The sequence below is a fragment of the Diadema setosum genome, chromosome 9 (genome assembly GCF_964275005.1).
Source record: "Diadema setosum chromosome 9, eeDiaSeto1, whole genome shotgun sequence".
NCBI classification, from domain to species: Eukaryota; Metazoa; Echinodermata; class Echinoidea; order Diadematoida; family Diadematidae; genus Diadema; species Diadema setosum.
The window spans coordinates 27,629,828-27,657,646 of NC_092693.1; the positions used below are offsets into that span (position 1 = coordinate 27,629,828).

The following is a 27,819-nucleotide window of genomic DNA, read 5'->3' on the forward strand; positions in this document are numbered from 1 at the left end:
GGGACCTGGAAAAGTACTAGGTGATTATGTATAGTCAGACCCATAAAACGAACGTACAACCTTCCACTGCATTCAGATCTCTTGTGACCAAAGATGGATTTCCAGAATATGGAAATGAATTTCTGCCAAGTAGAGGCTGCTATCCTCGAAGAGTTGCTTTGCATGGCTGCTGCTACAGCTATCGTGCAGCTTATGAGAAAGAAAGAAGATGAAGAAAAACAAGAAAGGAAGAAGACAAGAAAGATTTTTTTGGGTCAGAGAGTGGTTGTTGCAGAGGAAAGACTTTGGTCAATGCGAAAAGCTTTTGCAGCAATTACATGATGGAGATGTCAAGAGCTTCAAGAACTTTCTATACGACAAATTTCTCTCAATTGGTAAATCTTATATAGGAACCATATTGATACTTGTTCGCTAGCAGTGGCGAATCATTAAAAAAAGTTTAGCGACACCGTATAACAACCGTTTGCGAATTCTTACGAGTATTTTGCGAATGTTTGCTACCGTTAGCGAAAATACAAATTCGCAAAGAAATTTTGAACATGTTCAAAATTTCTTTGCGACAAGAAACTACTTTTTTGGCTATGCTCAGAACGGCGGGGGGGGGGGGGGGATGGATTCCGCCCCCTCCCCCCTTAGATCTCGGCCATCGGTGGTGCGATCGCGATGAAATTTTGCATGCGTGAGACCCATGTCATAATCTACAAGATTGTGTCATAAGATTTTTTTGAAACTATTAATTTCTAGTTTTAAATAATTAATTATGCAAATTAAGCTCAAGATGATATTTTAGCCTAATTAAAAGCATTGAGAGTCTAATTTTTGATCTGTAAATCTGTTTTAGCATATTCAACAATTGCACATCACAAAAACCTTCCAAAACTCATTTCAATTCTTACGTATTTTATTGTTTTCAGAATTTCTTATGTATTCCCGTGTTTTTCAACTTTTGTTTTTTTCTCTGTTTTTTCATTGGAAATTGTCACTGAACACTTTTCTACCATAATTAGCACAAAATTAATCAATGAAAGTGATTAATTGTAAAAATAATCAGGTTTTTATGACTTTCATGACAGAACACTGTTTTCCATAGGAAATGTACACAAAATCACAAAATTGTGCCCGTTTTCGGGCGACATTCCGGTACAAAAATGGGCGTGGCTTCGCAAAAGTATGCGCGGACGTTGCAAATTTGATCTCAAAAGTTGCGCGAGACTTGAACGAAGAAAGTCAAGAAGCCTCGCGACGAGGCCTTCTCGCGTTACAGATTTATAGCGCGAAACCGTCGAGGGGGGTGGGGGGCGGATTCCGCCTCCCCCCCCCCCGGCCCTTTTAGGGTTAGATGGAGAAAACCCCTCTCCCACACCCTATACCCACGCTCGGTCGCTGCGTTCCTCGTTCTGCGCTGACCAGCAGAATCTTACACCTAGCTATACTCTGACATTGACATCTTTCTTCGTTTTTTTAACGGACGCCATCGAATATTTTTTATCATTTATCTATTTACTGTTAGTAGATAGGTGCACGCTACTCTAGATTCGTGGCTAATGAACAGCAAATACAGTATTCCTAAGATAAAACATAGTTGTAGGTCCACATCTTGACCATTATCGTGAATATCAACATTCACTCCCTCGCCCCCCCCCCCCCCTTGTGAAACAATTGCCCATTATGGCACTAAGTGATATGCATATTTTTTTCTGCGCTCCCCCCCCCCCCAAAAAAAAAGGGGGGATGAGATTGCTCACTACGCCTCTGGTTGTCATGTACATGATGACATTTTGATAAGAAAAAATATCCTATACCATTACAGGTTCACAAGAACAGTTTAATATATCGTGGCAGAGTACTGGTATATTTATAAATTGTGATTATCCGAGTCATTTCATTCTAATCATTGCTGGTTAAATATCCACTTTTAGATGACTGAGTAAATATCGGTATCAAGTTCGGATCGTGATTACAATGAAAACGCATGGAGTGTTTACACCCAAATGTAATGGTGCCAAGTAGACGGTGGAATATATGATAAAACAGAGCAACCACAGAATTGTAGCTTATTGCTTTAACGGAGAGACGAATATTTCTGGGATTTTTTTCTGTTTTTACTACCAAACTGGAATTTTGTAACTTCATTTTGTTAAAATTTACTTGGAAATTAATCTTGACAGTGTGTTGTTTGTGTGAAAGCAGAAAAATCAGAGAAGTAAGTCAGTGAAGGTGGAGGAAATATTCGGACTCACACAAAAACACACACACAACGGATTTTGATAGTAATTTTCTTTTTTTTTTAATTGGAAAATAACTGAAATTGTTCGATGAAGACTCGCAAAAGCAATAATATTCTTTATTATAAACCAAGAACAAGTTTGAGGGATATTTTTGTAGGGAAAAAATTTGTGTGTATATATCTACATGACGGAGAGCTGCGCAACACATTTTAATGTATCTGTTTTCGCCCAAATTTTCCCTGATCAACTTTGTTAATGCTTCTTTTTTTATTTTTTCATTCAAAGGAACATGATATAGAATAGAATTTCCCTTTAAGGTGATAAGCACTGGTCTTCCTCCAAGACTTTATTATCGGTCAAGAGATAGATAGAGAGAGAGAGAGAGAGAGAGAGAGAGAGAGGGAGAGAGAGAGAGGGGGGAGGGAGGGAGAGGGAGGTCGAATACGTTAACAAAAGTCATCGCAGTGAACTTCTGGTAGTCACTGCCCGGCACCTCTGTCACAATCAGATAAATTAACGACCTTCAGAGACAGAGTAAATATCAACATCAGATCTTTGGATTCTGTAGAGCTACCCAACATGTACATACCACGAGTCCGCTCATAACGGCAGCTTGATCAATATCATTTAAAACAAGATTTGTCTGTTTTCATGATTATGATTGCTTGAGACTCCAAACTAGATTTCTCCTTCATGCATCTATGTGATAGTTTTGCTCTTTGTTTTCAATATAAATATATTATGCAGCACTTTGGCTGACCTACTCCACGCTGGACGATAATTGTTCGACAAACACATTGTGTTACCTGCAGCGGTCATAGCACGGAAAAGCTAAATGGCGCCTCCCACTCCTAGAGGCGGGGATACCTCTCAGAAGATGGTCAACGACAGCAGCATCAGCAACCATGAATCTGCACCTTCCTATCCAGTCTACAGATCGGAAGGTGGTCAACCTCCAAGACTGGATCGCTCCGAGAGCAAGGTCAGCATGAAGTCCGATATCAGCCGCACCGACACCCTCCTCTCCATCCAAAGCACGCAAAACTCACCGGTAGTTCTACGCCGAAAACTCGGCATAGTCGAAACTGTCTCGCTGCTGATTGGGGTTGTCATCGGGACTGGTATATTTGTGTCTCCGAGAGGGGTATTGAGGTACAGTGGAAGTCCCGGCGCCAGTCTACTTGTTTGGTTTTTCTGCGGTGTCATCGCCCTTATCGGTAAACTCATTAAAAAATGTCCTTACTTGTAGTATTTGTATGCACGGTACATGCAAATATTATATGTATATGTATGTATCTTTGGATTCACGTTAGGGAGCCACTACATGGTAATTATTACTACATTAATGAGACAAATAATTGTGTCTAGAGACGATTTCGACTGTATTATATCCCATTCAGTCAATAGTTACCTGATGAAAACACTTAATGTACATTTCCATACACTATCTCCTTCAAGCTGAATTCAGAGTTAATACATGTAATATAAGTGTGTGTGTGGGGGGGGGGGGAGGGGTATACGTGTGTGTTTGGGTTGCTGTGTATTTGTGTGTGTTTAGACACCATAATTTGATGTCCTTATTTATTATGGCTTACCCAAGATTTGATTTCATAAAGAATTAAGATTAAGAGTAACAACATAAATCTGGAAAGACATTCTAACCTACGACAGTGTATGTTTTTTCTGCGGTTGAATAAGATCCATAGTCATATAAATGGTTGAAAATGATTAAATGTCCATATGCTGTAGGCTACTGAGTGTATTGTTCTATCACGCTTTCTTCAGGGACAATGGTGTTTATGGAACTCGCCCTGATGTTTCCTAAAGCTGGTGGGGATCACACCTACCTTCATGAGGGATATGGCGAAGTCTTGGCCTTTCTGCACGGATGGGGCGCTTTGCTGGTTGCTAGACCAATGAGTTTAGCCATCATCAGCATCGTTGTAGGAGAATACATAGTATTTCCTTATGTCCACTCGTTCTCTGATCAGCTGTGCCTTCGAGACGAAACGGCAGTCAAGTTACACGCCGCCACATTCATCAGTACGTCGAATGTTAAACGTATTAAAGCAGCCTAGCAATATAACCTTGAGTATAACTTACTATAAGGACCGTCAGGGTAATCCATGTTAGCTTTACCGAATGCTTCAAACACGAATAGTATTGCATTGTATCCCTTCCGCTGATTCTCGCACCTTTACCGAAAAGCATACCCAAATAAAATTCCTTGTTTTTTGTTTGTTCTGTCTCCTGTCAGTTTGTCTTTAAAGGCATAGTTTACCATTTGCAGATGAAAGCATTAGTGCTTTAAAATAGTTCTAAAATGTGAGTTAGGGATAGAAACAACCACTGTCAAAATTTGAATCTGTATAATCGATGTTAAGTGTTGTTAAATACACAAAATGTGAACAATAGTTATAATAAAAATGTTTCCAGACTAAACCGTATACAGTTACGGTTTACTGAGAAAAACCCTGATATCTCCTTATATTTTAGGTTTTATTGCAAATATTTAATATGGTAGGATGTTTTATGATACAACAGACCTACACATATGCATCAAATGTGATATCTTGAACATTTTTGAAATCACTGCTCCCAAAGGTAAACTGGACCTTTAAGGAAGCCACGCACTCCAAAATATCGAGAAACAGACGGGCACGCGGGTTTCAAGCGTTGGTGTTAAGATGTTACACTGATAAGACCTCGCTAGATAATATAGGTTTCCCGGCCAATTTCGCTCTTTTGTCAGTCCATTTGATAGAAGGTTCATTCAATTTAGCGAAAATCCTCGTCACTGCACATTCTGTCATTCAAAATTGCAAGTTCTTCTTTCAATTAAGCATTTCGATCAATGAAATTTGCACATGTCCCTTTCGAATTCATAAAACGGGCATTCAAATTGGCACGTGCTCTTCAGTCATTCAAATTCGCCAGCACTAGTCGAAAAGGTATTTCAGTCATTCAATTTCGCGTATGGACAGTCAATTCCAAACATGTTCATACAAGTTAACGTCATGTTATTTCTTTTATTTTTTAAAAAGATGAGGACATTTATACGCGTATTTCTACGTGACTTTTTGTTTCATCCACGCAATGTTAAGCAATAAAAGTATAATATTTCTGACCCTATATAACTCGAGTTTGTTGTTCTGTAACGCCCCTTTTCTTTCATTTATGTCATTTTAGGCCTATATGTTCCAATAATACTGATTACCTATATCTTCTTACAGTCATGAGAGCACAAGTTAGATGCAGACGTATTTCTCACGAAGACCCCGCCTTCATTTCAGTGTAAACGCGCAAAAGGCCAAATGCGGGGCCAAAATTGGCCGCGCATTTGGCCACGCTCTGGAGGTGGTCTCGGCCTCTTATGGTGCATTCCCACTGCCGATCAATCCCGATCAAGCTTTTTTGGCCTGGTCGGGCTCGCTCGGCATTAGTATTCGGGGTCGATCTACCTTGATCTGCATCGCTCCTGCTTCCTTCACGATAATTTTGGACATGTCCAAAATATTCGAGTAGGAAGCCCGAACACCAACAGCTCGGGAAGTGATCGAGAAGAGATCGAGCTGATCGGGAATCGGTCGTATAGAAATCTAGTGTGGTCAGTTCCCGATCATCTCGAGTTATACTCGAATGCTACACGATTGATTTCAGATCATCTCGTTCCAGGATTCATCAGTTTCATGAATAACTCGACCGCTACACGACCGATACAGGACTGCTATCGATTGATACTCGACTAAACTCGAGCATGCTTCGACCGGCACTCGATCAAATACCGAGCACTTTTTGACAGTGGTTGCAGAAGGTGCAGACGTACTTTCTTAGCACTCATTTATTGTTCATGAAAAATATATGCAGTCCTTGGTCACGTTAAAAAGTTAAATGTCGTCAGCCTTCAGGCCCACCGAAGAAAAGAAAAGGGCCACGAAGAGACAAAAGACAAAAAATCCTAAACAGCAGACATGGCAGAATTAGACTTCCCAGATAAAAATTTAAAAAGAAAGAAAGGAAACACGACTGAAACTGAGAAAAATTCGGTATTCTGGCAATATGACTGTAGTGTGAAAAGAAATTTTCTAGATTATTTACTTTAGTTATAAACTGAGACATGTTTCTTGAATTCTTTTGCTAGCTTGTCTGTTTCAAAGTTGAAGTTGATTACGTTGATATAAAATCTATTTCTTGCGCTGACGTGTTAAAACAGTAGTTGTAACTTAGATTCATAAATGCTCAGTGACTTACTTTAATTTTATTTATGTAGATGTTACACTTTTGCTTCGCTTAATAATGTTATTTTTTATTGAGAGTTATATGCAGGGGCGGATCCAGGGAGGACCGCAACCGGCGCACGCCCCCCCCCCCTTTATTTTTTTTTTGTTGAAACAAAAGAAATAAAAAGAAAAAATGAAAAAAAAAACGCGCCCCCTCTTTACGGAATTCCTGGATCCGCCCCTGGTATGTACATTGCTTGAAGTCCACCTTGATATCGATTGGCTGGGATGAGTTGACAAAAAAATAAACAACCAAGATTTTCATCATTTTTGCTAATGTAAAATCTTATATTGTTTTAATTTTCATAATAATGTACTCTGTTCCACATATCAGCACACTTCATGAATTTAGAAATTAATGTGATACCTGCATTTTCTTTTACACACTCTTGAGCTTATACTTTATCAATGAATACATATATATTTTTCATTCACTTTTTCATTCTTAAATAATGAGAACAATAATGACAAAGATAACACGACTCACAGGGTTGTAGAGCAGTCATTTTTTTAACTCTATATAATGGTGCATTTAAGGGCATATAGGCCTATGTTTCCATTTTAGACCAAATTAATTTCAGCCCACCTATATGTAATGCACTTACGAAGCGTGGCGGTGTAATTTTTTTTTTTTTTTTTTATGAGACATCAAACTTTAATTTGCTATACTTCACATCCAATGCAAATATTGAATGCATATGAACGAACCTATTATATTATACATGGTGTCCCGGCAGACAGCGTGCTACAAAACTGTCTCTTATTTCAAAAGATATGAGCGACTGAATGAAATCGTTACATTATTCAATACGAAAAAACACCTCAAATTCTATTTGACACAATGATAATCAATCTTCGTGCAGGCGCTTTGATCTCCATGAAAATGTGTGATTTACAAAATCTGTAACTTTGGGCACTGATATCCTACTTGACTGAGCGATAGTGAAGCCGTAAAAACTGATAACGAATGTGTCAAAAATAACTACCGAAAACGGATAAAATGAATGAATACAAGTGAATGCATTTTTTTTTTTTTTTTGGGGGGGGGGGGTACCTTTTTGAGTGGCTCACAAACAGAGTGATCAGTCTTTATCATCGTTTTTTCAGGAAAGATGACTATAGAATCGAAACGCCTGCGCGAGAATTGATGATTGTGTTTTCAAACTAGGAAGTGTTCTTCTATCAACTATAGATTTTCCCGGCCAGTTTCGCACTTTTGTCAGTCCAGTTCCTAATTGCTGCATTCAATTTAGCAAAATATAGCATAGATGACATGTTCGGTAGTTCAATTTTATGAGCTCTTCATTCAAATTCATTTTGGAGCATTCAAATTATCTTTAGCCTCATTCTAATTAACACTTTTTCAATTGAAATTCGTAAAATAAGCACCATTTCGTTATTCGTTCATTCAGTTTAGAATGATATAGTCACGTGATCACAGACATGCTGCTTTCGTTCATTCAAATTCATTTTTGGCAATCAATTTAACATCTTTTGCCTTCAATTTAGCACGCATGTTTATGGTTTGGTTCTTTCTTTATTTTTTTAACATAGTTACTGTTTTCCAAGCGCCATTACATTTCATATTTTCGTACTCATTTTAGACATTTTGGCAACATTTTTTTTTTCTTTAATGTGCTAAGTGACTCTTCAAGTCCGAAGATAGTGCAACATGTGCATGGCCACAACTTATCTCGCCGTTAAGCGCTTTATTCCGTGTGTCGGCCAGTTCTAGGAAGACAAGGTTATGATCATCAAATATTCCTATAATTCTTTTTCTGTCCCCTTGAGAAAATTGGAATACGTCTGTATCTAACTTGTGCCGTCATGACTGGAAGAAGATGAAATTAAACTATATAATAGCATTGGTACATGTAGACCTAAAATGGCGTGTATGAAAGAAAAGGGGCGTTACAGAACAGCAGACTCGAGTAATGGTCAAAAATACGATACTTTTACTGCTTAACAGTGCGTGGATTAAACAATAAGTCACATACAAATACGCGTTTAAATGTTATCTACTTTTCAAAAAAGAAATAACATGACATTAATTTGAACATGTTAGGAATTTGACTGCCCATACGCGAAAATAAATGACTGAAGTACCCCAGTGCTGGCGAATTTGAATGACTGAAGAGCACGTGCCAATTTGAATGCCCGTTTTACGAATTCGAAAGGCACATGTGCGAGCAACTTGCAATTTTGAATGACAGAATGTGCAATGACGAGGATTTCGCTAAATTGAATGAACCTTTTATCAAATGGACTGACAAAAGTGCGAAATTGGCCTGGAAAACCTATACCAATGATAATCATTTATTTCGTTCATTCATGCTTTTGCAATTAATAGTCAGTTTTATATCATAATAGCACTCTTTTGAGCCATGCCGTATTCAAGTATTAATACTGAATTGTCTTATATAACCAAACGAATAACTGTAACCAATTCTTCTTTCACTCGATCACTGTACGAACCTGCCGACCCGTTCGATGCATGATCTTACACAGATCGTGTCATGTCGGGCTGGTCTAAGAAGTCTAGTAGAAATCGAGTATTGACCGTGTAGCGATCATGTATTGATTGAAGATCGGGATGTTCGAGTAGAGATCTATGTGGTTGTCGAGGAGAGATTCTGGAGATGTCGAGAATGGTCGGGTGTGGATCGTACAAGATCGAATAGCGGTCGGGAAGGACGATCGAGCATTTGGTCGGGATTGCTCTGGTAAAAATAGGTCATCGCGATTGATCTCGCTTGATCGAGTTGATCTGATCGGCAGTGGGAACGGGGTATTAGGAACAGTTGATCATCATAACCTTGACTTCCTAGAACTGGCCGACACACTCGGAATTAAGCGCTCAACGGCCAGAGTTGTGGCCACATGCACTATCTTCGGACTGGAAGGCTCAATAAGCACATTAAAAAAAAAAAAATGCTGCCAAAACCTCTAAAATGAATACGAAAATATGAAATGTAATGACGCTTGCAAAACAGCAACTATGTTGAAAAAAAAAGAGAGCCAAAGCTTAAACAAAATGCTAAACTGACTGCAAAAGATGTTGAATTGGATGCCAAAAAAATGAATTCGAATGTACGAGTTCAGCATGTCCGTGATCATATATGACTTTATCATTCTGAATTGAATGAATGAATAACAAAATGGTGCTTGTTTTACGAATTTCAATTGAAAAAGTGTTAACTAGAATGCGGATAAAGGTCACGAGTCATACAAGTTCACAAGTCATACAGCCCAAGAGCTTGACACCAGCCCAAAGAGGCCCACGAAAACGACATTATCATGTTATCATGGGGCTTATTGTACGCAGTGTCGGTCTCTTGGGCCTTATTTGCCTAGTGTCGAGATCGTGGGCTTTATAACTCATAGACCCTTTTTTCAATATCGAGCTCGCGTCCCTTCTAGGGATCTACCCCACTGCGGAGATTGTTTCAAGTTTTTCTTCAGTTAAAATACAGACATTTTACCTCTGTTACCCTACATGTACCTATTTGATCAAACATTAACAAGGTTCATTTTCAATGATTCTATGTTTCTCACAGTTTTCGTGATGCTTCTTCAAGCTTCTAATCTCCGAGTGGTAGCCAGGGTACAAAATTTCTTTACCATCATCAAAATCCTGACTCTTCTCCACATCATAGCTTTGGGACTTTACAACATTGCAGTAGGTAGGTTTTGATACCAATTTGCTTTTGAAGTCACTGTTCATACAGTTCTGCAAGTTTTGGGAGATGTGCTGGGTTTTTTTTCTCACTCAGATTTTTGCTCCTAATATTCAGAAGGCAAAACATTTTTTTAGAATGAAATTTTTGCTTCAAGAAAAATGAAAGACACAAAATAAAAAACAAAATAAAGGTTTGCATTGCGTGATTGATATCAAAGTTACTAAAATCTAGATGAATTGCAAAAAAAAAAATGAAGCATATTAAGCTGGCTGATCTATCATGTATCTGTGTGGGGTCTTTGTGTAATTTACTACAGATACCCTTGTCTTGGTGACGGTTTTTCATAGTATAGAGATTACTCTGTCTTTCAGACGCTCACCTATGAGATTGGAATAATCTTTGTAATATTTTCACACTCTATTGATCTTGCAGACGGCCCGGGATATCTGGCAGTCGATAAGTCTTTTGAGGGATCTTCTACTGATGTCTTTTCGTATGGGATGGCCTTCTATCAAGGAATGTTTGCCTTCGAAGGATGGTAATTAATAACTCATCACCAAGTCATCAATTCAAAGACTACATGTCATTTAGAACGGGAAGGGAATGACACAGTATAACTGTTAAAGGTTTCAAAGCTTTGTTCGGAACTTCACGTTGAATAAGTCTTCTTGGAATCAACTTCTGGCTTTTTTTCCCTTCTTGATGCTGCTGGCAAATCGTCTTCTGATTAAACCGATCCTTTGTACTTCCTGTCTGCTAACTACAGACAGTTGTCACTTGCAGTCTTATGTGAATTGAATGAATTGATTTTTAAGGATTTCTGTGCAGCCATGACTGGATGTACAACGAGATTAAGAAAATAAGAGAAATTCACCAAATTTAATCTTTTATGAAAAGTAGGCAAAAAAGTCCCCTCGACTTGTTATTGATACATTTTAAGGATGACATTGTTATCCCTGCATGCTGTCGGAAAGAGGTGAGTCAAGCGCTCTTTCATTTTGCCAGAAATATGTCATGTTAAATTATGTTTATAATTTCTTTATATCGTGGTTCATACGTGACATCACAAACTGTAGCAACCTTCTCATCCAGCGATGGCAACACAAAAACTTTAAAGAGTCATAACTTTTGAACGGATGGTCCGATTATCCTCAAACTTCCACTGCATTCACTCAATCCACATTGTATATTTGGGTGAACTTGTTCTTTGACCCATTGTGAATGCAAAGATCTTGGCTAAGGCAATTTGTCTCCGGTGAATACTAGTATCTCAGGATAACGTATTGAGCTGCGGGTGATAGAGAAATTTGATCGTAATTCCGTGATTTCTCCTCTGTCTCGCATCTCTGTTTGTAGGCTGAAAGAGTAGATAATGACTGGTGTATATACCACAAGTACCCATCTCGTTGCCTTACATGATTTAGGAATTATTTGTTTGAAAGCACTGAGTAAAAGAATACCACCGCCGCCCCCCCCCCCCAAAAAAAAAAGAGACCCAAGGCTAAATGGAAACTTTCCCAAATTATAGGTCCATTTACTTGGAAAGGGTGAAGGCAGCGATATTGGTTGAACACAATGTCATCATTGACGTTTACGGAAAATCGGACAATCCTTCCAAAAGTTAGGAAGTTTTATAAAGTCTGCAGAACAACGACATAAAGAAAGCATAAAGAAAATTCCACGAAATTAGATTTTTTTTTTGTGTGTGTGTGTGTGTGGTTTGTATGTTTGTTTTTTTTCTTTTAAAGGAAATGACACCTTCCTTCGAATGGATACTGATGTATGTTAAGGGTAGTTTCATTCATCTTACTTTCTGAAAGACGTGAGAAAATTGCTCTTTCATTATGCTAGAAAATTGAAAGATGTTGAATTTTCTTTACAGTTTCATTATACCGTTGTTCTGCAGTGTTGTCAGAAACAGTTGTTAGTCTTCTCATCCAGCATGGTGGCACCAAAAGTTTAAAAATACATAACTTTTCAACGGATCATCCGATTTCCCCAAACTTCAGTAATGTGTTATACCAATATTGCTGCATTATTTCAGGCCACGTGTTTATTTGGATTTTGGTTTGCTTTTTTTTCCATTGCCTCTGACAAAATGGCAAACATCATTTCCATTAAAGACATCAGCAATGAGATATACATTAAATGTTTTTCCACTTTAATTTCTGCACGACTGAAATCATGAACTCCTTAATATCATTTCTTTAGTTGGGAAGGGAGCATGAATGATATAGCTTTTGCCAATGACTGTCAATGCACATGTTTTCGTCGTCATTTTGATTGACATACTGCGCTCAAACAGAACATTAACGGGTAGTACTGCAGGAGAATAACTATGGATTGTCGTATGGAAAGGTAGGGATTATTTTTATGTCTGTTATAAATTCTTAAAGGGAAAGTCCAGGAGATTTCATAATCTCACATGATGTAGTACCTAAATCGACAGCTCCACGTGTAAATTTGTGGAATTAAGTGTGGTCTTTGTGCAGAGACGCCAATTTATAAGAATGCTGAGTGGGGTCTCATCATAAAAATGCATCAGTTATGAGCAGGAGGCGCATTATATTTCAGAAAATTAGCAATGTAATTACATCGCAATAAAGCTTACTTAACAAGGTCACCTGTGTTGAATTTATGCGTACTTTCTTTTTCAATTCAATTCAATAGTCTGTTTATTCCCATCATCAAAAACAACAACAAAAAACATAATTCAAAACGGTACAAGTTGTCAATTTGTCTTTCATTCATCCGACAAGGACATTTTTTTTTCGAATACAAAATAAAATATGTGCACGAATGGTGTCGTAAAAAAGAAACAATGCACACTTTGTCATGGTAACAAAAAAGTTAGTAATCATAACAACGGAAAACAACGGAAAAAGCTTGTAGGACGTGGAACACTGGAAACAAAACAACGGCAGCATTAATTTTATGTACAAATAAAATAAATTAATATTATTTTCATTTTCATACCATTGCACATTTGCTCCTTGATATATGATGCTGATACGCTGTACTATAAACAATACCTGCTATTATTTTAGAATGCAAACATATGAAACATAATATTATAACACAGCAAATTTATGGCACAAAAACCCCGTGCCTGCCAGGAAAATGTGACCAAAAGAGAAGATATACACGCGGCGACACAAAACAATAAGACAACAACAATAACAACACAAAACACAGAAATAAAAGAAATGAAGAAAAATGCACATACAGTACACAGTAACTGGACAGCGAAGAACGAGGAAAGAGAAGCAGGGAAGAATGGAGAAAGAAAAGAAAAGAATGGAAAAGGTCTGTGGACACGCTACAAAATCTCCAGGACAAGTGAAACATGCGGGGATTTTTTATAAACACAATTAAGTGGTATTATGTGGAAAGCAAATATATATATATATATATATATTTGAATGTATTAAGTTAACAGATTCTTTAAAGTTATTATCTAAGCTATTCCAAAATCTGGGTCCACTATATGTACAGACATATATTTTGAGTGTGTACAGTTCTGTGGAATTCACTTCCTCGTGAGCTGAAAGACTCAAGCTCTATAACATCTTTCAGGAGTAATTTAAAATCCTATCTGTTTAGCAGTGTCTTTTGAAGACAGACTTTCATGTCTTTTTTTTTTCTGCTTCTTTATCTTCTTCTATTACCGTGATGTACTTGTATTTTCAATCTGTTTGCTTTGATGTACCTATTGTGAAGCGCCTTGAGCATTTAATCAAAGTGGAGAACGGCGCTATAGAAATTGTATGTATGTATTATTATTATTATTCTCACTATGGGAAGATGATATTCTTTAGATTGTCTCGTGGGATAGTTATGTACGTTGCTGTTATGGTGAAATAAAGAGTGAAATATTTTGGGTAGGTATTCTTGAGGTTCTACTCATGTATTCTTATGGTGAAGCTGCTATGTCGTCATCCTTTTTTATTGTAATTTGTTATAAATTTTCAAATTATTACTATTCTTTATCCCAATCACCGTAAGTTCTGAAACTCTGTATCCGGTATAACTAATATATAGTTGTTCAAATGCAAAAGTTTGAAAATCAGCCAGAGTTCTCCTTTAACATTACTTTTCTCAGGTGATATTTTGAAGAAAAATATGTTCTTAATGAACTCTTAACGGGCAATCGGATTCATTAGCTTAAGTGATATTCATGTTTCACACCAGTCATTCCAGTCCGCTGGCATTTGGGTTTTGTGGCATGATTGAAGTCCTGCAGTAACATAACAATACATTCTTGACGCTCATCCTTTATAATATCGCAATAATGATATCGCAATAATGATGTACTCTATAAAGAGTATCAAACGTTGTCACGGTGAATTTGAAATATTACTTCCAGTCCCATGGATAACATGTGTATATACAATTTTTACTAGGATTTCAGGGAGGTACCCCTGTGAGGGTCAACAGTGTCGACTGTGAAGTGGTTGCCTGTAGCTTGTGTGGAGTATGTGTAATGTGGCTGGAGGTTTGATTGTCTTGAGATGATTGATAATGCGTATAGCAAAGCATTGCCAGCATCAAGATATTGTGTAAATATTGCCAGGACGGTGATGATTGTGATTATAATGATGTTACTAGAATTCCTTTACTGTTTCTTCCATTTCTCACTTTTTTTTCTCATATCAGTATCGAGACACATATGGTTAAGACATTGTAAGAGACACGCTTAGACGGGTCTATAGGGCATATTACCCCCCTTCCCCTTCCCCTTCCCCTAATCCTAATCCTAATCCTGAACCTAATCCTAACAATAACCCAAACTCTGTACCGTAACACTAACCCTAACCATAATCTTTACTCTAACCTTATCACTACCCAGTATTAAGCGGGGGGGGGGGGGGGGGTAATTGCCCTTGGGGATAATTGCCCTTATATGCGCTTAGACTGTCCTTTGGATTACAAAGACGTATATGACAAGACAATAAACCAATATATGAAAATCATAAGATAATCTATAGTAAGACATTTTGACCTTCATACACATAACACTTCACAGGACAGCTACAAAATGTTTTGACTCAATAAATAGAAATTAACGAAATAATTACTTGGTCATTCCTTGTTTCTTTCAGGAACACTCTATCCTATTCAATGGAAGAGATGAAAGAGCCGGCTAAGTGAGTTCTGATGTTGCTTTCTCGTAACATAAACATTATGGCTTTATCTAACTTTTGTTTTAAACAAATTAAAAAAACCGAAAGTAATGTCCATGTAATGCCAACTTTCATTCTTGAATATTTCATTGAAACAAGCTGATGTGAAATTTCGTGGTGTCGATTGGACGCAATAAACGATTGATTTGTTATGTTTATCTTCAAATATCGTAAGTGTGGATTTGGTATGACTGTTATTACAACTTATACGGGTAACCTCCTGAATTTCATCCCTTTTCAAGTTGACATTTATAGACAGAGTGACTTTAGGGAAACCACAAGAACTGAGTGATAGAAATTAAATTCATTAAAATCGTACAAATGAAAAAGTAAAGGATTTGTAGGTTTCCACGCGTTTTCACAATATTGATATTGGTCAAGATTGCATATGTAAATTACTTCAGCTGATGTTGATGTCATCAACTCACAGCTGTTTCATTGTTTATGAACAAAAAGAAACGATTTTAAAACCATGCTGTTTGTCATTAACTTAGCATCTATACAAACAGCTCTTACCACTAAAGTCATCATCGCGAGGTCATTACAATGCCATAAAAATCGATACGACGGATCGGAGGTTTAGCTTTTAGATTTAAACCAGGTTGAAGTAGAGACCTATGTGACCATCTGCTTGTCAGTGCTTCCTTTAACAATGACGTTTTGTGCCCGAAATGTCGAATTTTGAATTCCAGAACTATCCCATGTAGATTTCAGTAGAGATAAAACACCGTTGTGTTGAAGCGTTCGTAAAAATCCGTACATGTTCAGCTTAATTCCCAGCACAATAGACCGCTATAAACTCCGGCCATATTTGAAGTTATATAAAATACCGTGAAAATGACTGTCTTTATTGAAGCATCTATTGTGTAACGAAACTGATATGCCCCTTCTACCCCATACTATCTGCAGAACGCTTCCTCGTGCTATCGCTATCGCCATGCCGACTGTGACGATTCTGTACATTCTGACAAACATCGCCTACTATAGTGTGCTATCACCAGATGTTGTCCTCCAGTCAGAAGCTGTGGCGCTTGTGAGTTTGCAACGGAAAACGAGCCTTTTTTAATCAGTTGGGATTTTATAGTCTTGTCTAACTACAAGATATTTTGTATTATCTATTTCTGGTACCTCGATGTGCATGAACGTCATCGCAGTATGAATAACTCAAATAAATGAGCTTTAGTAATCACAAATATTTTGGGTTGGCTTTATTCATGTTGCCAATCATTGTGTTCGGGGAAGTTGTACAGATGACGCACGGTCAGATAACCTGGTAAATGAAGTATGGACATTATTACTTCAACTTCACATTTTAGGCGTGTGAAGTGTAGCACAGAAATGAACAGCTTTCGACAGTTTGTTTGTCACTGCTTCACTGGCTCCTTTACCCAAGCGAAGAGACTTTCTCAAGTGCGGGACGCGAGCCTTTTCAAAGCCCTTCGGCTGTAGTGATTGCAGAGGGTGGTTACCTGAGACTAGTCAAGCCCTAGCTAAAGCCAAGACCCAGCAATAGTCCAGAGGCTATCTAGCTCTACGCTCTCGAATGGCAGTGCTAGTGACAGCGTGAAGGTCTTTGCAAAAAGGATATATAGGGGCCTACTAGCCGAACGATTACCAGTGTCGAGATGGAGTGTGGTCATAGAAAAAGAGGTCCCTGAAATTTCACGTGTACTCGAAATCCTTGTCGATCTCCAAACAGAGCTTCTCGGCGTTTCACAGCCAGATCTTCGGCTGGTTAACACCATTCCTCATTTGCTGTGCAGCCTTTGGAACGGCGAATGGGATATGCTACACATTCTCCAGGTATGTCTAATAGTCCGGCTATGCCTTACCTAACCCCACTCAGGCATCTCACTCCTCATATTTGTTTCGACATCACCGTAATCACGTTATCACATTAAGGAGCTGGATAGAAACCAGTTCATGCTGACTGAACCATGATGTAAATATATAGAATGTGAAAAGTCTTCAGGAGATAGTGACAGAGAATGTGGCCAGAACGTACATGGAGTGAATCGGAGCGTTGCATACCTTGTATATTTTGAAGTATGCACAAGCTTCATAATTCCAACGGTGTCGTCACAAACCTTACTTACTGACATCCCGCGATCAGATTACTCCCTCTTTCCACTTGAAAGTAAATAACAATTTGTATATCATTGTATTATGTCGTCGGTCGCATTACGAACCGGCGAATGTTCGAATTTGCGCGGAAACACGATTACGAGATAATCGCGTTTAAAGAATCGGGACTTCTTTAAACATATAAAAACGTGTCTTATAACCGCACATTGATGATGATATTAAGAGAGTGATGAAAGCGGAATTTTCTGCTTTGTCTGATACTAAATATTATTTTGTAGCTGCACCTGGGGCTCTGTGGTAGTGATGCAAAGTGCGTTTGCCGGTTCGTAAAACCCCCCATTTCAGCGTTTTACGTACATCGCGTACTAAAGAGAGGGCATTACGAACCGGCAAATGTATACATTTGCCGGTTCGTAAAGCCCATGCTCAATACGTGTGGACGTAGCGAGTGCGCATTACGAACCGGCAAATGTAACATAAAATGGCGCGTATCATCACACATTCCACACGCTTAGGTGGTACGCGCACAGTGTAATGTATACATTCGCCGCTCTAGGTAGTGGGATTGTGATTCATTCATGTTCATTCATGTTCATTCATGTTCATTCATGTTAGTTGTATCATAATCATGGATATTAGGAAAGTGTAACAAACACCACAGTTATTTTCTCAAACTATACAACCTACCTGTACTTTTACACATTAATTGTTGATGCGAGTAATGTTATCAAACTGTGCAATGGGTTTTTGATTGGATGAGTACCGTTCTATTAAAGCGTGCCTGGTAGTCACTCACTATCTATAAATATTACAAGTGTTAAGTCATTATCAGTATTGAGAGAATATAATTACACCCATACAAACACAAACATACACAAACACACATACACGCAAATATTATACCAGTAAACACACTCGAACCCACACACACAACCTACTTTCTGACACATTAATTGTTGATGCCAGTAATGTTATCAAACTGTGCAATGGGTTTTTATTGACTACTGGATGAGTACTAAAAGTGCGCCTGGTAGTCACTGTCTATAAAAAAGTGTAAATTCATTATTGAGAGAATATAATTACACCCATGCAAACACAAACATACACAAACACACACTATACATGCACATACCAGTACACACACTCGAACAAACACACACACACACATACCCTCTTACAAAGCAGTCATAATCACCTTGTTCTCCCAATTCTAGGTATCTGTGTCTCTCTCACTCCTCTTTTTTTTTTCTTTTGTTCTTTTTTTTTGTTTTCTATTTACCAGTCCCCAAGTTTGTGAAGAATTCTGCATTTTATTAATTCAAAATGCACCATTCCACATGTGTGTTCATAATTACATACAGTAACTACAAAACAAAGCATTCTCCTCAAACTTCCAGATATAACCTGTAAATTCAGAGAGTGATTTTTTTTTTTTTGCATTTTCGACAGCTCACAATAATTACATTGCACACTATTATTACAATACATTAAATTACAATTGATACAAAATAAATGTGACATTCTCCATGATACTTCACTATGTAATCTCACTTGGAATGAGAAGTTAGGCATTTGTTGCATTTCAGAATTGTGTTCTGACCACTATAAAAGTGGTGCAATAACATGTACAAAATACAAAATTCTCCCAACACTTCACGAGGTAATCTGACCTGTAAATTGGTGAGAAGTTCTGCATTTCCTTGACTTTAATGTATTACAGTAGTACGCGTGTTAGTCACAAATAGTGCAATAACATGATCAAGTGTACCATTCTCCTCACACTTCACAAGGTAATTTTGCCCAGGGTTGAATTAATGAAAGTGATACCCAATGTGTTTATAAACACGAGTCTACAAACTTTAACAGTCTGCCAACTACTGGACTGCTGGGAGGAGAGTAGTGTACGTCATTTGTCTCTTTTTGCTGTCCTTAGGATGGGGGACAACATGACAACATGTTAATAACATGTCTGGCTAGCCATTCTCTTTCTAGGACCAGAATTTTCAAGGCATGATAATATTGTCTGATAGACATGCTGCCATTTTCACTGAGGCAATCATAGCCAAAAGATTGATATGGTTACGTGTTAAATCACATCATTGATGGTTAAAATGTGTTCTACCATCTACAAATATTTCTGACTTTTTGTAGGCTTCCCCACTGTTCAGCTTTTTTTTTGACAATTCTGTTTTAGATTCCATTAATTTTTTCATGACAACTGAAGATCTATCAGGAATAGAACTGATGTCAGTACCTACATATTCTTCCACATGAAAATCTTCTGGCTTTGCACTGACATCTATCTTTCACTCCCTCAAAAGCCTCAATGGCAGTAGTTTCCAAATTTGCAATGAAGAGACAATAAATGGAATACATACTGGAACACTACACTTTATTTCTATTGTTTCTTTTATATTTGAATAAGGTCCTCCCGAAGTGATAAAAATTGGTCGATTTGTGTGAAACTGTGTTGAAATTATTGAAAGCATGTAGCAAATATGTAACACTGGAGATAAAATAATTACCAGAAAGTATTACAAACTTGATCATGTATCAAGTCTATATTTGTACAAGGCACTATGAGCAAGAAATTCACCAATAATTCCCTTTCCTTTCCTTACAAGAAACATGTACAATAGTTTGCCTAAATGGTCTTTATTTTAGGAAAGTTGGTCAACAGTTAGTGCACTACATATAATAATGTAAATACAACCAGATGTATACCAACAAGACTAGATAAAGGGCAGTATAGAATACATACAGCATAATATGAATATGCTGTACTTCCATTACACTTCACAAACAGTTTTCTATTGCTTTCCTGTGTCCGGTTACCATCAAAATCGGTTCTTCAATGTCTGACAGGGACATTGCTTTCTCGAGATTTAACAGTTTTCCATCATCCAGCAAGGTTCAGTATTCTTTGTTATCTGAAATAAGAGTGGAGGACTTAGTCTGCTTTCAAATTGAAATCAAGTACACCTAATGCAAGGAAAATAAATACATAATTTGATGAAACTGCCAAGTCTGGTTGAATAATTGTTACTTCATTTACTGTTTTTTTTTTAACTATTCTTTGCAGAAGACAAACTATTTTCTTTAAATTTTACAGGTTGCCTGCCACAAACTTTTTCTTACAAGAGTGAAGGATAAAAGAAAAAAAAAAGATAATCAAAGTATTTATCACATGTTTAAATTATTTTACATTTGTTATTGGAAAATTAAGTTTTGGCTCATAATTGCTTTTTTAGGAATTTGCACCACACAGACAGATAATGCAAGAAATACAAACAACAGTTATACAATGCCCTGAACTTCTCAACTCCAGTTGAATTACCTTCAGCTTCAAAGGTAACATTGCTGCGTTGTTTCTTAGAATGCGAACACCACAGTTGTTTGTAGAGGCTCTGCTTCTGTTGCTGCTGCTGCTTCTAGCAGTGTTGCTAATGTTCCTGGAAGTGCAGATGCTAAAGTTGCAAGTAGAGGCTCTGCTGCTACAGTGGTAAGTAGAGGCTCTACCACTGTTGTCGTACTTAGAGGCTCAGCTGCTAGGGCTGTATGTACAGGCTCCGCTGCTGCTGCTGCTGCTGCTTCAAGCGGTGCTGCTGATGTTTCTGGGGATTCAGCTGTCACAAATCGACGTTGAGGCTCTGCTACTGCTGTCGCAAGTAACGATACTGCTGGGGAAGTTGTAAACAATGCATCAATGAAAAAAATTATGTGACCATCCTGTGGGTAGAATCAACAAGATTTATACTAGATATACTTGCAAACATCTATCATGGACACTAGAATCTACAGTGTATTACATGCACATAAAGCAAATTATCAGTAATTGATTTTGTTTTGGGACTGAGAAGAGACGTTGACATAATAAATTGTAAGTAATAATCAATATCAGACTTTTAAAGAAAGGAAGTGGAAAGCTAACAGTCTTCAGCATCCTACAGTCATTACAAACTGCAATTATGACATTTGTTTTATTCATTACACAGAATTGAACATTTATATTGAAATGGTAATGCAATGAAAGTACATTGTACCTACATGATACTATGCATAAAAATCTCTACATCATTTTAAAATGAAAAAAGACATAATATATCTTGATAAACTTATTGATGTGTAGAACAAATCAGTAACTATGTATTCAAATTACCTCAGGCAGAAAGAGGAATGCCCTCGTCATCTGACATCCTACGTCCATCCATGGGCATGTTGAAGACTTGAAGCACCCTCCCTTTCCACCAGCCATTTTCACTTCTCATATGTACGCAGGAACCTTGTTTCGGTTTGGTCCGTTGAGCATGATAGAGGTCACTTGAGCTGACAGGATTCATAGAACCATCCCTCTTCCACTTGACAAGAACATCTATGCCTACGGTGGTTCAAAAACACACAAAATTGTATGGACAATTTCAGTGAGAAATTTGACAGTTGTGTCATACACTATGTGATAAAACATTACAAGTACCTGCAGGTTTGAAAAATGTGAAGAAGAGTATTTCTTACAGCTAAAGCACAATTTCAGAAGAAAAAACAAAGTAACATAAGGAAATTCTTTACAGGCAATCACCTACGACATTTTGTGAGACAAAATGAAAATAGCTACAGCCAGCATACCTATTTGAAATGCAAAAAAAATTGTCATCAAAGTCTGCTGATCTCTGAAGGGCATAGTAATTCAGGTGCTATTGGTCCAGCTTTTACACCTTGGGGTTGGCAAAGGTAAATAATGATAACTGCTACACATTCTTTGATTAGAAATGTGATGTCTTTCACATAAAAACCTAACAATCTTATACACAGAAGTGTTAGTGCTTGCTTTTTTCTCTTTTAATACATTGAGTAGCAGTCAACATTGATATACATGTATGAAATAATTACAGTAAGGCCATTAGAAACTTCCCCCAAGTATGCTCAAGCAGGTGCCTAGGGAAGAGCTTGTAATATCAACATGAGCCTGTCCTCACCAGGTTAATATCTGCATAAGATACTTGACAGTAGAGTTAGATAAGATCGACATTACAGAAAAGGTATGACTACATTACCTAGTACATTCCAGATATCAAAACAGTGATTTCTGTCAAATGACATGGTATTGTTCAATCATCTATTCCACTGAAAGTAATAAATGACCTATTCCATTCACCGTAAACTGAGAAATGTTTGTGAATACCTGGTTCCCGGTACACTTTATGGTCTACAAGTACCGGTACCATAATCACTTGTTACGAATCAAACTTACCATTATAGGCAGAAGGAAAAACATCCTCATCACCACTACTCTCTGCGGTTGTACGTAGAGGCTCTGCTGCTACAGTCTGAAAGGCTCAGCTGCTACAGTTGAAAGTTAGGATCATGCTGCTACAAATGTAGAGTTTTACAGTAGCATACGTAGACGCTCTGTTGCAATAGTACTGTCGGTAGGCCTACTGTAGTACATAGAGGCTTCGCGACTACAATTGTATGGAGAAGTTCAGCTGCTACAGTTGCACTTTACAGGCTCTGCTAATGCTGCTCCTGCGCCGAGAGGTGCTGCTGATGTTCCTGGGATGCTAGCTGCTACAGTTGTAATGATAGCGGTGCTGCCTTTGTTTGTGGGGACTCGGCTCCTGCTTGTAGTGGCCTGCTGCTCCTAGAATTATCCCCAAGATATAAGTAAGGAAAATCATGTCAGTGTTATCAGGGCACAAATAGGATACCGCGGTAACTTATATAGAATAAAAATCCCTGGATATAGGCTTATACTTGTACCGGTACACGAGTGTTAAAAAAAACTGTGAGTACCGGTACCGGTAATCAACTTCGTTTAATTTTTCTGAAAGTTCATTGATATCTGTCCCGGTAATCAAAATATGTAACATACCGGTGAATACAACCTCGATCTAGCCTATAAATTTACTGTTTATGCAGGATTTTAGTTAGACAGTAAAGGCCAGAGCAGCTATTCTTGCATGCTTAAGGAAGCTATATGTAACTATAACTGACTTAACACTGACGCTAAACAGTCTCATCATGCAATTTCATTCTTACTTAGGGCCTAAATACTATTTTTTTTTTTAATGCAACAACATGAATCTTTGAAAACAATGATAATCATTTATTCTTTGGGCCTATTTTCAGTTCTACCTGGGTATTTGCAATTGCTACACGATATTTTTTTTTCAGTTTATAGGCCCTAGATTCTACTATGCTTTAGTTTAAAAAACAATGCATCCGGGTTGTACGGGAGGATTGCTTTATCTCTGACCAAGAATAATCAAGGACCACCTTCGACAAAAATGGTGGCTAGGTGTACGACTGTGTAGGATCTACAACTACAAGGAAATGAAATACACAGGAAAGCTACTTTTACATGATAATGTCGAGCAATTCTACTTCTCTGATGTAATATTTTATGATTACACATTAACCTGCCCCGATTATCATTACTTTTGTTTTTAAACAGAAGATTAAATAACAAATGAGCAACAAAATGCACCTAGTAGTTACATACCAGCACAATTCCGAGTGCATGGGACTGATGGTGATGACGAGCCCTCGCTCGCGGCCTCGCAAGCTCCTCGATTCGCCCCACATACCTCACGTGTGTTCCGTCTGAACAGGGATTTTACGAACCGGCGTATACGAACATTTGCCGGTTCGTAATGTCACAAATTGCAGCATTTGGACATTTTGAAAATTCGTCACTACCAAAAATACATGTTTTCGTGAATTTTGCGATTTGATATTTTGGGGATAGATAGAGTTTGGTATGGACATTCAAAAAATGGAAAAAAGTGAATTTTGAAAAATTGACCCAAATTCGAACATTCGCCGGTTCGTAATGCGACCGACGATGTGACGATCAATCAGCAATGCTAGCAAAATAAAAAGCAGGCAAATTCGAAGCTATTAATGAAAATACCGGGACTCTTTGCGTGTTTTTTTTTTCTCAAAACTGCGTAGATTTACTGCATTAACATTTTCCTTTCAAAAAAAAAAAAAAAAAAGAAAGAAGAAAACTATTCAATGACATGTGACTTGTGTGGTGTGGCCAAGGTAATAAGTTGCGTAGTGAATGAAGTTAGAAGGATTAAAAAAAAATCGAATGGGGTTAGACAAGGGCCAAAAACACAGGTGATAATGATATTGTGTGGTACTCTGGAATAGGATGACGGTAGCCCTTGGACGGGAAGGTCACATGCCGGGAGTGCTGGGCATGGTGAGTCCCGACACCCTCTCACCAAATGCGGCGCTCTTTCTCATGGTAAGAAATGTTTGAATGATGTGAGTGATGATGATGATGAAATGAAGTAACAGCGATCACCAGTATAAGACGTGGTCACATTTTAGTACGCCATTTTCCTACATGATCCCAGCATCGTCTGCTACCAACACTCAGACCCTTGTAAAGAGCAAGAATTACCAAATTCCACATTGTTAGGAAATTAGATAATTTAAACAGATGTTGTTTTGTTTCTATAGAGTACCAAGCTTGCCATAAGTAACAGGAATGAAGAAGAGTTATCTTCCACATACAATATATCTCATTGCGACTGACGGTGGTGCTGACGTAGTAGGCCTATCGGAAAGAAAAACATCGCTGACGTTTCACCTCCGAAGTATATACATAACGTTCTAGGCTCGTGGACATCGCACGTTTGTGAGACGCGGTGACGTAAATTTTATCTCTTTTGTAGTAAGCCTTCCGCCAGTAAATTTTGTTAGAAGACATGCAATAAAATATTTAATATTGCAAAGATTGATTGGGATCAGGTTTATGGGTATAACTGTCGCAGTAGACCTATTACGGTTCCTTGTACTAGAGTCAATATCTTACAGTTATTGCCGAATATGTCCTCGGGTAAATTCAGTCCGGAAACGGTGTGCTCTGTTTGAATAACAAACACTAGATGTGTAGAAATTTGCATGTTATTCAAATAGAGAACACCGTCTCAGCAATTAACTTGCTAATTGACTTCATACAATGATTACACCATTTCCGGGGATTGTGTGATATTTTACCTGACCCATGTTCCCGTTTTGACTCTTTACTTCCGGCTCAGTGCTCCCTGTCCCTTGGCATGCTGCTGCTTCCTTTCAGTCTCGAACACCAAATCGAATTCTTCAGCTTTGCCATTTGGATCTCGTACACCCTCATCGCCCTGGCTGTCATCGTCCTTCGCGTTCGCAAGCCAGAAATACCTAGACCGTATAAGGTGAGTGTGTCCCACGTGGCTTACACAAAACGATAGCTCAGTGTACGGAGTATTACATTACTCCGTTCTGAATCACTGTTAAAAGAGGACGCTGTTCAAAAATACACGCACGGTGGGAAGATTTCAGTGGTGTGAAAATCCAGCTCATCGAATCCCGTGCGAATGCATTCAATTCAATTTAATTCAATTCAATCGATTTTATTTCCACATAGAGTAATACAAAGCAATATACATAACGCTTACATGAGTAGGCCCTACATAATATTTAAGGATCTTTGAATCTCATAAGTTTCAACGAAACATGAATACAATAATTATACTGATATCAACTTTGGTTTGGATAAAAAATAAACAAGTAAGCAATGCAATCTTATTTTGTAACTCTACATGGAAAAGAGCAATTTGCAAAGAAAGCATAGCTTGTAAAATTTGTGAATTACATGTGCACTGCAACATTACATTTTCTAATTTCTATTCTTTTGCATAGTGTGCAACTATCAAGCTTCCATGAAAGCGGATCCGACGACTGGGATTGTTTTTCTTTGCCTTGTCTAAGAACATTCCACCTATATACTTCTAATCACTTTCACGAGTCCATCATGCTCATTTAAAATATCTACGCCACAACGAAGCGATGCTCTAAATGGCAGAGATCTGCTCAGTTTTCACACATTTTATCAGTAACGTTATTCACGTGCTATAGGGGCGTTCTGGGCGATGGGAAGACCATTTCCTTTACGAAGACGGGCTTTGGACTGATGCGTTCATACGACGTATTCTAAACTTGAATTGTCACCAATATGTATGCGTACGTAAAGTATTCTGGCTTGTACAAAATCTGTTATTTTCCCCATCTAACTATAATGCTCGAGTAAATGTAAAGACCTTGGATCGTGCTTGCACTATGGGGGCTTGCACGTTACGACGGAGGTTACCCTGCGTAGATAGGACCATGTTTGTATCACTGAAATGAATTTGAAATGAATTGAATTTGAATCATTATTACTAATATTCCCTGCAGGTAAATCTGGCCCTCCCCGTACTGTTGTGTGTGGCTGGGATCTTCTTCATCCTCGCTCCCTTCGTTGAATCTCGGCTGGTTGACGTCTTGGGAGTTGTGATTCTCATTGGTAGCGGCCTGGCGGCCTACTTCATCTTCATCTTCTGGGAATACAGACCACCATTCATGGGTGAGCAGAGCACCACATTTGACATTTCCAGCCCGAGTCCCGCTGAGTAGGGATTCAACCGTGCTTTATAGAATGTTGTGCTTAAACGGATAAGACGCAAAACAATGAATGACAATCATTTATATGTTATTATATCGACCATCAATATAAGTTTGGAGGTTATAATTGCTTGAGTAGTGGAAGAAAAAGCTGAGTAATGTGGCAAGGCGTTTCCCTTGTCGAATAGAGATGCAAGATGACAGAAAATGTTGTAACTTGAAAAAAAAAAAGGAGGGAAATATCATCAAAAATCTGACGTAGTGGCGAAAAGAGCATTATGTATTCCGGTCAAATTCGAGTTTACAGGGAATTCATTTTAAGCACTCAAGGTTTTTGAAACGCCTTGCCGTCTTTCACATAAATTTTAACTAGATTCTTTCGTTTTGAAATAACATTGTCCACAGATACCGTTACGATATATTGCCAGCTATTTTTCAACGTCATTCCATCCGAGTACCAACCACCACCTGATATGGCTACATCGGACGACTCTCAGGTCGACAAAGAAGAGATTAAAGAAAAGGTCACCATTGACGGCTCGAGATGAATGAGTGAAGAAAAACAAAAGATACTTGATGAGAAGGAAGAAAAATAAAACCTTTGTTCTGGGGTTTGATTATCATTTGCTGTATTCATTTGAAATCACTCGCACTGCGGTTATTATTATGTTTGATTAAATTCATGCTATGTATATGTAAGTATGTAAATACGTAAACATAATTATGACAAAACGAATACTGTAACAGTTGATTGTCTTATTCTGGAATAAGACTCCTATGTACCAAATCAACAGCTTCAGAAAAGCAATGGAGATTGTTCTCGTCACGATAATCTTTCATACTTTATGCCTCACTGAGAAAATGTTACGTCGGGCCTAGTCGTCGCTTCTTTTCTTTACATAAAAAAGAGTGCTAATCCAGTTCAAATACA

The 27,819-nt window shown here is 38.0% G+C and overlaps 1 long non-coding RNA gene and 1 pseudogene across 2 annotated transcripts; one reads left to right on the forward strand and one right to left on the reverse strand.

Moving 5' to 3' along the window:
• Positions 1-3,063: 3,063 nt before the first annotated feature.
• LOC140233270 (b(0,+)-type amino acid transporter 1-like) lies at positions 3,064-27,819 on the forward strand (annotated as a pseudogene).
• Positions 20,999-24,248, reverse strand: LOC140232723 (uncharacterized). 2 transcript variants are annotated; one of them, XR_011901500.1, is made up of 4 exons: positions 23,956-24,248; positions 22,705-23,094; positions 21,616-21,834; positions 20,999-21,136 (listed from the first exon to the last, which is right to left on the reverse strand). It is a non-coding gene; the product is annotated as an uncharacterized lncRNA (long non-coding RNA). The 2 variants fall into 2 exon arrangements; XR_011901499.1 differs by having other exon boundaries at positions 21,002-21,133; positions 23,956-24,247.